Source organism: Crocuta crocuta, unplaced genomic scaffold (genome assembly GCF_008692635.1).
Source record: "Crocuta crocuta isolate KB4526 unplaced genomic scaffold, BGI_CrCroc_1.0 scaffold306, whole genome shotgun sequence".
In the NCBI taxonomy this organism is placed as follows: domain Eukaryota; kingdom Metazoa; phylum Chordata; class Mammalia; order Carnivora; family Hyaenidae; genus Crocuta; species Crocuta crocuta.
In genome coordinates, this window is record NW_027529630.1 from 1,968,766 (window position 1) to 1,977,805 (window position 9,040).

The window sequence follows — 9,040 nt, forward strand, 5'->3', positions numbered from 1 at the left end:
GGGCTTGAACCTATGAACTGTGAGATCAGGACCTGAGCTGAAATCCAGAGTCAGACACTTAACGGACTGAGCCACCCATGCACCCCTCCTATAATTTTAATTTTTGAAGCATGTAAATGTATTACTCATTCAGATTTTAAATTAAGAAGATAAATGACAAAATTTATATTAAAAAACACAGACAAAGGTACATTAGGTTAGGTAAGTGCAAAGTAGGGGATGGTAATAGTGATATAAGAAATTTTTTTAAAATTGCAACTAAAAGCATTAAATGGGAGGAGAGATGCTTTTATTTATAAAGCAGGTATATAATCCATAGCAAGGTAGACTGTTTTTCTTTTTTAAGATTTTTTATTTTTTAAGTTATCTCTATACCCAATGTGAGACTCAAACATAGAATCCCGAGATCAAGAGTCATGCACTCTACTTGAGATGCCTGGGTGGTTTAGTCAGTTAAGTGGCTGACTTCGGCTCAGGTCATGATCTCGAGGTCTGTGGGTTCGAGCCCCATGTCCGTCGTTGTGCTGACAGCTCAGAGCCTGGGGCCTGCTTCAGATTCTGTGTCTCCCTTTCTCTGCCCCTCTCCTGCTCATGATCTGTCTCTGTTTCTCTCTCAAAAAAAAAAAAAAAAAAAACCCAATTAAAAAAAAAAAAAAAAGAGTTGTGCATTCCACCAACCAAGCCACCCAGGCGCCCCAGAGAGACATATATTTACTTATTTTTCATGACCCCGGGATCATGACCTGAACCGAAATCAAGAGCTGGTCACTCAATGTACTGAGTGACCAAGGCATCCACAGTCCAGGGAGACTTTTATATGGTGTACTGAATAATACAGCATCGAGATAGATAAACTACAAATAGAAGGAAGGGTTGATATAAAAAAAGAGACAGAAAAGAGACACATCATTATCAGCCTACTAGGTTATATAGGCTAAAAATAAATATAGATATACTTTATTTGAAAATATATGTGTGCGCCTGGGTGGATCAGTTGGTTAAGTGTCCAACTCTTGATTTCAGCTCAGGTCATAATATCACTGGTTCATAGGATCGAGTCTCACCTCAGGGTCCCAGCTGAGCATCCATGCTGCTTGGGATTCCCTCTCTCTCTGCCTCCTCCTCAAAATAAATAAATAAATTTTAAAATAAATAAATAAATAATCCATAGAACACATAAAATGAAATTCTAATAAGTAAAATATACACTTTAATCAAACCAATGTCCCCTATATATCTGCAAATGAAACTAGAAATTCATAACACAAGTTTAAATAATTACAAGAAACAACAACCAAACCTAAATATTCCCCTAAAAAAAAGACTTTTGATTGGGTCAAAGAGAAATTAAAAATGTAGTTACCAGGGGCGCCTGGGTGGCTTAGTCGGTTAGGCATACGACTTTCGCTTAGGTCATGATCTTGCGGTTCGTGGATTCGAGCCCCACATCGGGCTGTGTGCTGACTGCTGGCTCAGAGCCTGGAGCCTGTTTCAGAGTCTGTGACTCCCTCTCCTGCTCACGCTGTCTCTCTCTCTCTCTCCTAGGAATAAATAAAACATTAAAAAAAAAATGTAGTTACCAACTGTTTAAAAATGGTGATAAAGAAAAACTTACCTATAAAAACATGTAAAGTAGCCAAAGCAGAAGTCAGTGAGAGAGAAATCATAGCCATAAATGATTATGTTATTTTAAAAGAATGACAGGGTGCCTGGGTGGGTCTGTTGGTTGAGTGTATGACTCTCGACTTTGGCTCAGGTTATGATCCCAGGGTCGTTGATTGAGCCCCTTGTCAGGCTCTGTGCTGTGCATGAAGCCTGCCGAAGATACTCTCTCTGTCTGCCTCTCTCTCTCCCTCTGCCCCCTCTCCTGCCATGCTCTCTCTCTCAAAGAAAAATAAATAAAATAAAAAGAAATGACAATACACAAAATAAGTATTCACTTCAATAAAACTGTAGAAAAAGAAAAGAAAAGCTACCCCAAGGGAATTAAGAGAAAGAAAATAATAAATGCAGAAATGAATTACTTAGTGGCCAACTTATCTTTAACAAAGCAAGAAAGAATATTCAATGGAATAAAGACAGTCTCTCCAGCAAACGGTGCTGGGAAAACTGGACAGCAACATGCAGAAAAATGAACCTGGACCACTTTCTTACACCATACACAAAAATAAACTGAAAGTGGATGAAAGGACTAAATGTGAAACAAAAAGTCATCAAAATCCTCGAAGAGAAAGCAGGCAAAAACCTCTTTGACCTTGGCCGCAGCAATTCCTTACTCAGCACTCTTCCAGAGGCAAGGGAAACAAAAGCAAAAATGAACTATTGGGACCTCATCAAGATGAAAAGCTTCTGCACAGCAAAGGAAACAATCAGCAAAACTAAAAGGCAACTGATAGAATGGAGAAGATACCTACAAATGACATATCTGACATGCCCAAAATCTATAAAGAACTTATCAAATTCAACACCCAAAAAACAAATAATCCAGTGAGGAAATGGGCAAAAGACATGAAGAGACACTTCTCCAAAGAAAGCATCCAGATGGCCAACAGATACATGAAAAAATGGTCAACATCACTCATCATTAGGGAAGTACAAATTAAAACCATAATGAGATACCACCTCACACCAGTCAGAACGGCTAAAATAAATAACTCAAGCAACAATCGATGTTGGTGAGGATGAAGAAAAAGAGGATCTCTTTTGCACTGCTGGCAGGAATGCAAACTAGTGCAGCCACTCTGGAAAACAGTATGGAGGTTCCTCAAAAAAATTAAAAATAGAACTACTTTACGACCCAGCAGTTGTACTACTAGGTATTTATCCAAGGGATACAGGTGTGCTGTTTCGAAGGGACACACACACCCCAATGTTTATTGCAGCACTATCAATAAGATCCAAAGTATGAAAAGAGCCCAAATGTCCATTGATGGATAAATGGCTAAAGAAGATGTAATACATATATATAATGGAATATTACTTGGCAATCAAAAAGAATGAAATCTTGCCATTTGCAACTACGTGGATGGAACTAGAGGGTATTATGCTAAGCAAAATTAGTCAGAGAAAGACAAATATCATATAACTTCACTCATATGAGGAATTTAATTTACAAAACAGATGAATGTAAGGGAAGGGAAGCAAAACCAATATAAAAACAAAGAAGGGGACAAAACATAAAAGACTGAAATACAGAGAACAAACTGAGGGTTGTTGGAGGGATTGTGGGTGGCAGGATGGGCTAAATGGGTAAGGGGCATTATCGAGGACACTTGTTGGGATGAGCACTGGGTGTTATACATAGAGGATGAATCAGTGGAATCTACTCCTGAAATCATTATAGCACTATATGCTAACTAACTTAGAGGTAAATTAAAAAAAAAGAAATGAATTACTTAGTAAACTACTATAAACTAGAAATAAATTCAGGTGCATTTTTTTTTTTAGTTTATTTATTTATTTGAGAGAGAGAGGAGTAAGAGCAGAGGGAGGGAGAGAGAGAATCCCAAGCAAGCTCCACCCAGCACAGAGTCCAAAACAGGGCTCGATCCCACAATAGGGAGGTCAGAGACTTAACTGACTGAGCCACCCAGACGCCTGAATTCAAGTGCATTTTTAAAAAATTCTGGGGCACATGGGTGGCTCACTCAGTTGAGTGTCTGACTTCAGCGCAGGCCATAATCTACTGATTCAGGAGTTTGAGCCCCTTATCCGGCTCTGTGCTGACAGCTCAGAGCCTGGAACCTGCTTCAGATTCTGTGTATCCTTCTCTCTCTGCCTCTCCCCAGCTTGTGTTCTGTCTCTTTCTTTCTCTCAAAATAAAGAAATAAAAACATTTTAAAAATTAAAAAAAATAAAAATAAGAAAATTCTGCATTATGAGCTATAAACCTGTCTTGATTTGGCCCTCCTTGCAGTCTGTCTGCTCCTTGTCAACGCCTCCCCCCCCAACTCCTGGACACTCAACTCCTGCGATTCTGAACTATGGACCCTTTGTTATGTGAACTCAGGAACCAAATAGATTGATTCAGATAAAATGTTTGTGAGAGGGCTGGTCACCCTGGTTTCCTGAGTCCTTGTTCCTGGCCTATCACAGTCATCTGCTAATGATGTCCACCTGCCCTTTAAGGCCCAGCTCAAATGTCCCTACTTCCAGGTGGGTTTTGTGGATCTAAACTATGGCTAAAGCCAGAGAGGGATAAGCACTGCAAGAGAATGGGTGAATCCAACATTTGTGGCAGAGGGAAGTTTAAGTCCCACTGTGGGGGTTGAGGAAAGCTGCCTGATGGAGGCAGCATCTGAGCTGGTTCATGAGGGGAAAAGGGTTCAGCCAGCAAAAGGTAGGGGAAAAAACACTCCAGGAAGAGGGAAAAGCATGAAGAAATGCAGGGGTGTGTGTGAAAGGACCAACTGGTTTGGAGACATCCGGGACTTCCTTCCTGGCCAGGGTGTGGAGGGCTAATGAGGAGTAGGGATTGGGGAGTGTGAAAAGGCCACTGGGACAGGCCACAAGGGGCCTTGAATGATACACTGAGGGGCTTATGCTTTATCCTCCTGTGGGTGACGGAGATTAGCCAGAAATTACTGAGCAGGATTGTGAGTTTGGGACTGTCAGATGGTTAGCTGTCTCAGCCCCACTCTCATTGAGATGGGGGAAATAGGGTGGTGGGTGGTATGAGGGAGGATTCCTTAAGCTGGGGGATTCCTGAGGGCTGTCAAGGAGGAGGCGGAGAAAGATAGGGTATGCATTTCTGGCTCTGGAGGCCTGGGGCTAGGGTAAAGGGCTTAGCCCTGAGTCTGTTTCTCCTCCTTGATACATTTGCTGTCTCCTGCATGCCACCCCCCCTCCTTCCCATCACAACCAGGGAGGGGCTGGGAGGCAGCTCCTGGTACCTCCCTTAGTCACCATGGGGCTTTTCTATCTACCCATTTGGCCCAGCCCACACAGGGGCCTCTGTGGTCAGGCCTTTGTGTCTGCACAGTGGCCCTCTTTGTCCTGAGCAGCCCTCACCCCCACCTCCCTCCTGTCCTTCTCTCTTTCCCTCTCTCTCTCTCCTGTGTCACAAAAAGCCCCAGTTTTGCAGAGAGATAGCCAGGGCTCTAATCTTGGTTCCCCCCACTGAATCTCTAGATGACCTTAAGCAAGTTGTTTTGCTTCTCTGAGGCTTACTTTGGGTTCATGAAAAAAGATACTGTGTGAGGAATCAAACTCCTGGCAAGAACTGGTCTGCTACCCAATGCTGAGACCTAAGCAACAAATGATGCCCACAGAGACCCCTGCCCAATATCCATGCTCTTCTCTGAACCTCCTACTTACATCTCCAACCTCATCCTCTCTACTGTCTGGCCAGGTGGCTGTCATTCTCCCATTTGGCAAATGAGAAAGCTAAAGCCTGTGGCATTCTAAGAGGGTGACAGAGGGCCCCACATTTTGAAGGGCCCTGTACTTGATTCACTGCTTTGCTGTCCTATCTTGAAATTCTCACTAGTTTTTGAACAAGGTGGGCATTTTCATTTTGCCCTGGGCCCCATGAATAATGTAGCCGGTCCTGCTGGTGGGGAGATGGAGAGGTGGCTGGCCCAGGCCTGGACCAGGCTTCCTGCCTCCTGGGCTGCCTCCCCTGGGTGCCTGCATCCTGGCATGCCAAGAGCCAGAGCTTCTAGTTTGCATTTGGCATCAGGGCCCCTGCCTGGAAACCTGAGGAGCACAGTTCCCTGCGGCCCCGGCGAGGGAGGGAGCATGGTCCAGGCTGATGCAGCCATGCAGAGAGCAAGCAAGACCTATGTAACCTGAGCCACCAGTGTGGGTCCCAATGCTATGGCTCAGTCATTACTCCAGCCATCACTCCGGGAAAGGAATTCAGCAGGGCCTTCCTTCCCAGCAGGTTGGGAGTTCCAGGGCCAGGGGATGCACCACTGTGGGCCACTCGGACTTTGGACATTTACTTTCCCTTTCTGAGCCTCAATTTCCCTATTTGTAAGATGGTCATAATAACACCTACCTCACAGGGTTCTGGTGAAGATTAAATGAGATGCTTTAACACGATGACTAGCTCGAGGGTAATCACTACTAAATCAAGCTCTTGCTCGCTCACCTAGCAAATATTCATGAAGGCTGACCAGGTGACAGGGACAGTGCTAGGTTTTGGGCACTTAACTGTGAACAGGATGGACTCTTGCTCTGCCTTCAAAGAGATGCCCACTAGAGGGGGAGATGACAGTGTGGTAAGTGGTGTGACAAGAGGGAGGTACCTGACGGGCTCCTGGGCTGGGCCTTAGAGAAGCAATGGGGCGAGGCGAGAGAAAGGGCCAAAGGCAGAGAAGCGTGAAGGGGCACTGCAGACAGAGGGAGCAGCAAGTGACACACAGGGGGCGAGTGAGGTCCCAGTGTTGCAGCGTGGCCGGATCAGAGGCAGGAGGTGAGGCGGAGAGGTGGGAAGGTCTGGCTTGGCGGCTGCAGAGGTGGGCTTTCTCTTGAGGGTGGTGAGGCCACAGAAGGTGTGAGGCAGGGGAGGCCTGGGAAGCGTGATAGACACCCCACCTTAGCCCTGGAAGGAGGGATACTTGGAAATATCCCAGCAGAGCAAGGAGGCCTGAACCATGGCAGGGGCTTTCACTCCCAGCACAGATTCTCAGAGCAGAAAGTTTTCTCGGGGGAGATGAGAGAAGTCGAGAGAGGGAAGATGAGAAGGCTTGAGAGAGCCAAGTGCCTCCTCAGGGTTGGCGAGACAGGAAGCCTCCTAATGCATGGGGAGAAGTGCTCTTGGACTTGCCCTTTCCCATCTGACCTGCTGCTGCTAATGGAACCCCTCAACCGTCTCCCTCCTGTGTCTCCATTACCCTCCTCTTGGGGACCATTACATGCCTGAGTCTTCACCACCAGGCTGCCTGGGCTGCTTGGTTCCAGGGAGGCTGCTATCATGCCCCTTCATACTTCCAGATGGGGGCCCTGTGTGGGGCTTGTTGTAGGGCTTGTTGAGCCTCAATTTTCTGGCTGAGTCAATGTGTCTAATATCTTTTAGCCAAGGAAACATCAACATTTTCTTGAGAAACTATCACCAGGAAATGTAAATAAGTACAATGATAAAAACAAAGGCACTTAGGTTGCAGTGGACGGGGGCTCCTCAGGCCACCCCAAGTGGAGGGGGGGATTCAGCTGGGGGATTTGGAACCTGTGGAATTTGATCTCTCAAGCTCAGCGATGAAAGGGCTAGGGGAAGATGTCAAGAGAACCAGATTTCCAGCCCTCATTACAGGAAATACGAACCCTTCAAACCCAGGCAGCTCAAGACAATGGGCAGAACCCAAAAAAGAACCTTTACCATTTTGCAAAAGAAGAAACTGAAGTTCACAGGAGAGATGAGGCAAGACACCAAGGCTGTAGGGCTCAAGGACATGTCCCTTTCCTGTGTTTCCCAGGTCTCACTAAGTCACTTGTTGTGGTAGCTCAGACCCTGGTGTCTTAGGAATGCAGTTTCTTTGACCATACAGTGAGGGAGTCGGACCAGAGCAGCAGCAGGACTCTGGGCTGTTGGCTCTCTAGGCGGCTGGACACGAGACAGAGCCCTGGGTCCTCATGTTGCTATCAAAGGAATTTTTTCCTTTGAACTTAGTAGTAGTTACAGTAGGAGTCTGAAGGCTTGGGAGAGAGAGGAGAAAGGGGTGTTGGCTAGGGCCTCCAATGACTAGGGGGACTTCCCAACACAAGGACCCCCAAGGCCTGGGCTCTATAGGTAGGAGTCGTAGGATTCCTAGCCACCTATAAGCTGCGTGGACCAGCTTGGATAATAGGTGGGGGAAGATGGACAAGAGGCCTTTGTGTCTTCCAGGCAGAGGTCCCTGGGGGACTAGAGGCAGCTCAGTCACACAGGGCTGTGTGTCTGCTCTGCTCCTGCTCCTGGCAAAGCTGTAGCCAGTATCACTCCTGGGCGCCTCCAGGGGCCAGCAACCAGGCCTCAGTCAGCTGTTGTGGAGCCCAGCAGAACCCAAGGCCCCAGGGCCCTGGGCAATCCCCTTGGTCACAAAATGAGGCCTCCTCTGTACTTTCCAGACACCCACTGTCCAAAGTCTCCCATGGATGGACAGTGGTTGGTGGGAGGGTAAGTGTGATTGTTTGCCTCTACATCACAAAAAAGGAAGCCAGGACAGGGAATGGAACTGGGGTCAAGGTCTCCCAGAGTCAGTGCTGAAGCTGGGTCAGAACCTATATTCCTGACACCTAGACCAGAATGAAAGAGAGGGAGGCATTCATTCATTCATCCATTCAGCATTCAACAAGTATAGAGCACCACCTGGGAACTCTGACATGGGCTGTAGGAAGAAGGCAGACCCGACCATCTGCCTTCTGCTGCTCACAGTCTAGAAAAGGTACATAGAGGTCCCTGACCAGAGAAGGCCATCAGAGTGGGGTTGAAAGCAGAGAATGGAGTGCTGTGTGTAGTCTGAGAAGGCAGCTCAAAGGAAGCAGCTCAAGTTGAAGGATGAAAAAGAGCCAGGTGTTCAGGAAATTTCTAGTGACTATCCTGCCCCGTAAGGGGGCATAGGTGAGGTGAGGCTCTCCCCTCAACCCTCTTCTCCTCAGGAGCTGGAGAGACACAGGTCCCTGAATGTCTGTATCTCCTCTCTGGGCAACAGGCACCCCATCCCCGGCCTCCCAAAGCAAGGGAGGCAAGTTCTCAGCGTGGTGCTCTGAGCAGGTTCCTGGCAGGAGAGGGCGCAGGTTCGCGGAAACGTCCCACGGTGGGCAGCGACAGAAGCCACACAGGTATCCGACAAACCTTGCACATTTACTATCTCGGAAACCCCGCTCTCACCTCGTGTGAGGAAGGCTGGTGGCCTCCGTCCCGCCAGGCGGTAGGTCAGTCGCCGCAGGCCCCTTCCCGTGGTGCGCGCGTTTCCCTCGGCGTCCCAGCGCGGGTGGCGCGGTGTCCGGTCGCGAGGGAGCGGGCGGTGCCAGGGTCTGTCCAGAGTCCGCCCCGCCCCCGCCTGACCCGGCCTGGGCAGGGAGCTAGGCGCCGCGGGCGGGGCTCCGGGCACCCGGG

The 9,040-nt window shown here is 47.6% G+C and overlaps 1 long non-coding RNA gene across 1 annotated transcript; it reads right to left on the reverse strand.

The window, feature by feature from the left end:
• Positions 1-279: 279 nt before the first annotated feature.
• On the reverse strand, positions 280-8,960 carry LOC144230035 (uncharacterized). The gene is made up of 4 exons (XR_013334673.1): positions 8,813-8,960; positions 1,364-1,541; positions 1,065-1,122; positions 280-612 (listed from the first exon to the last, which is right to left on the reverse strand). It is a non-coding gene; the product is annotated as an uncharacterized LOC144230035 (long non-coding RNA).
• Positions 8,961-9,040: the final 80 nt, after the last annotated feature.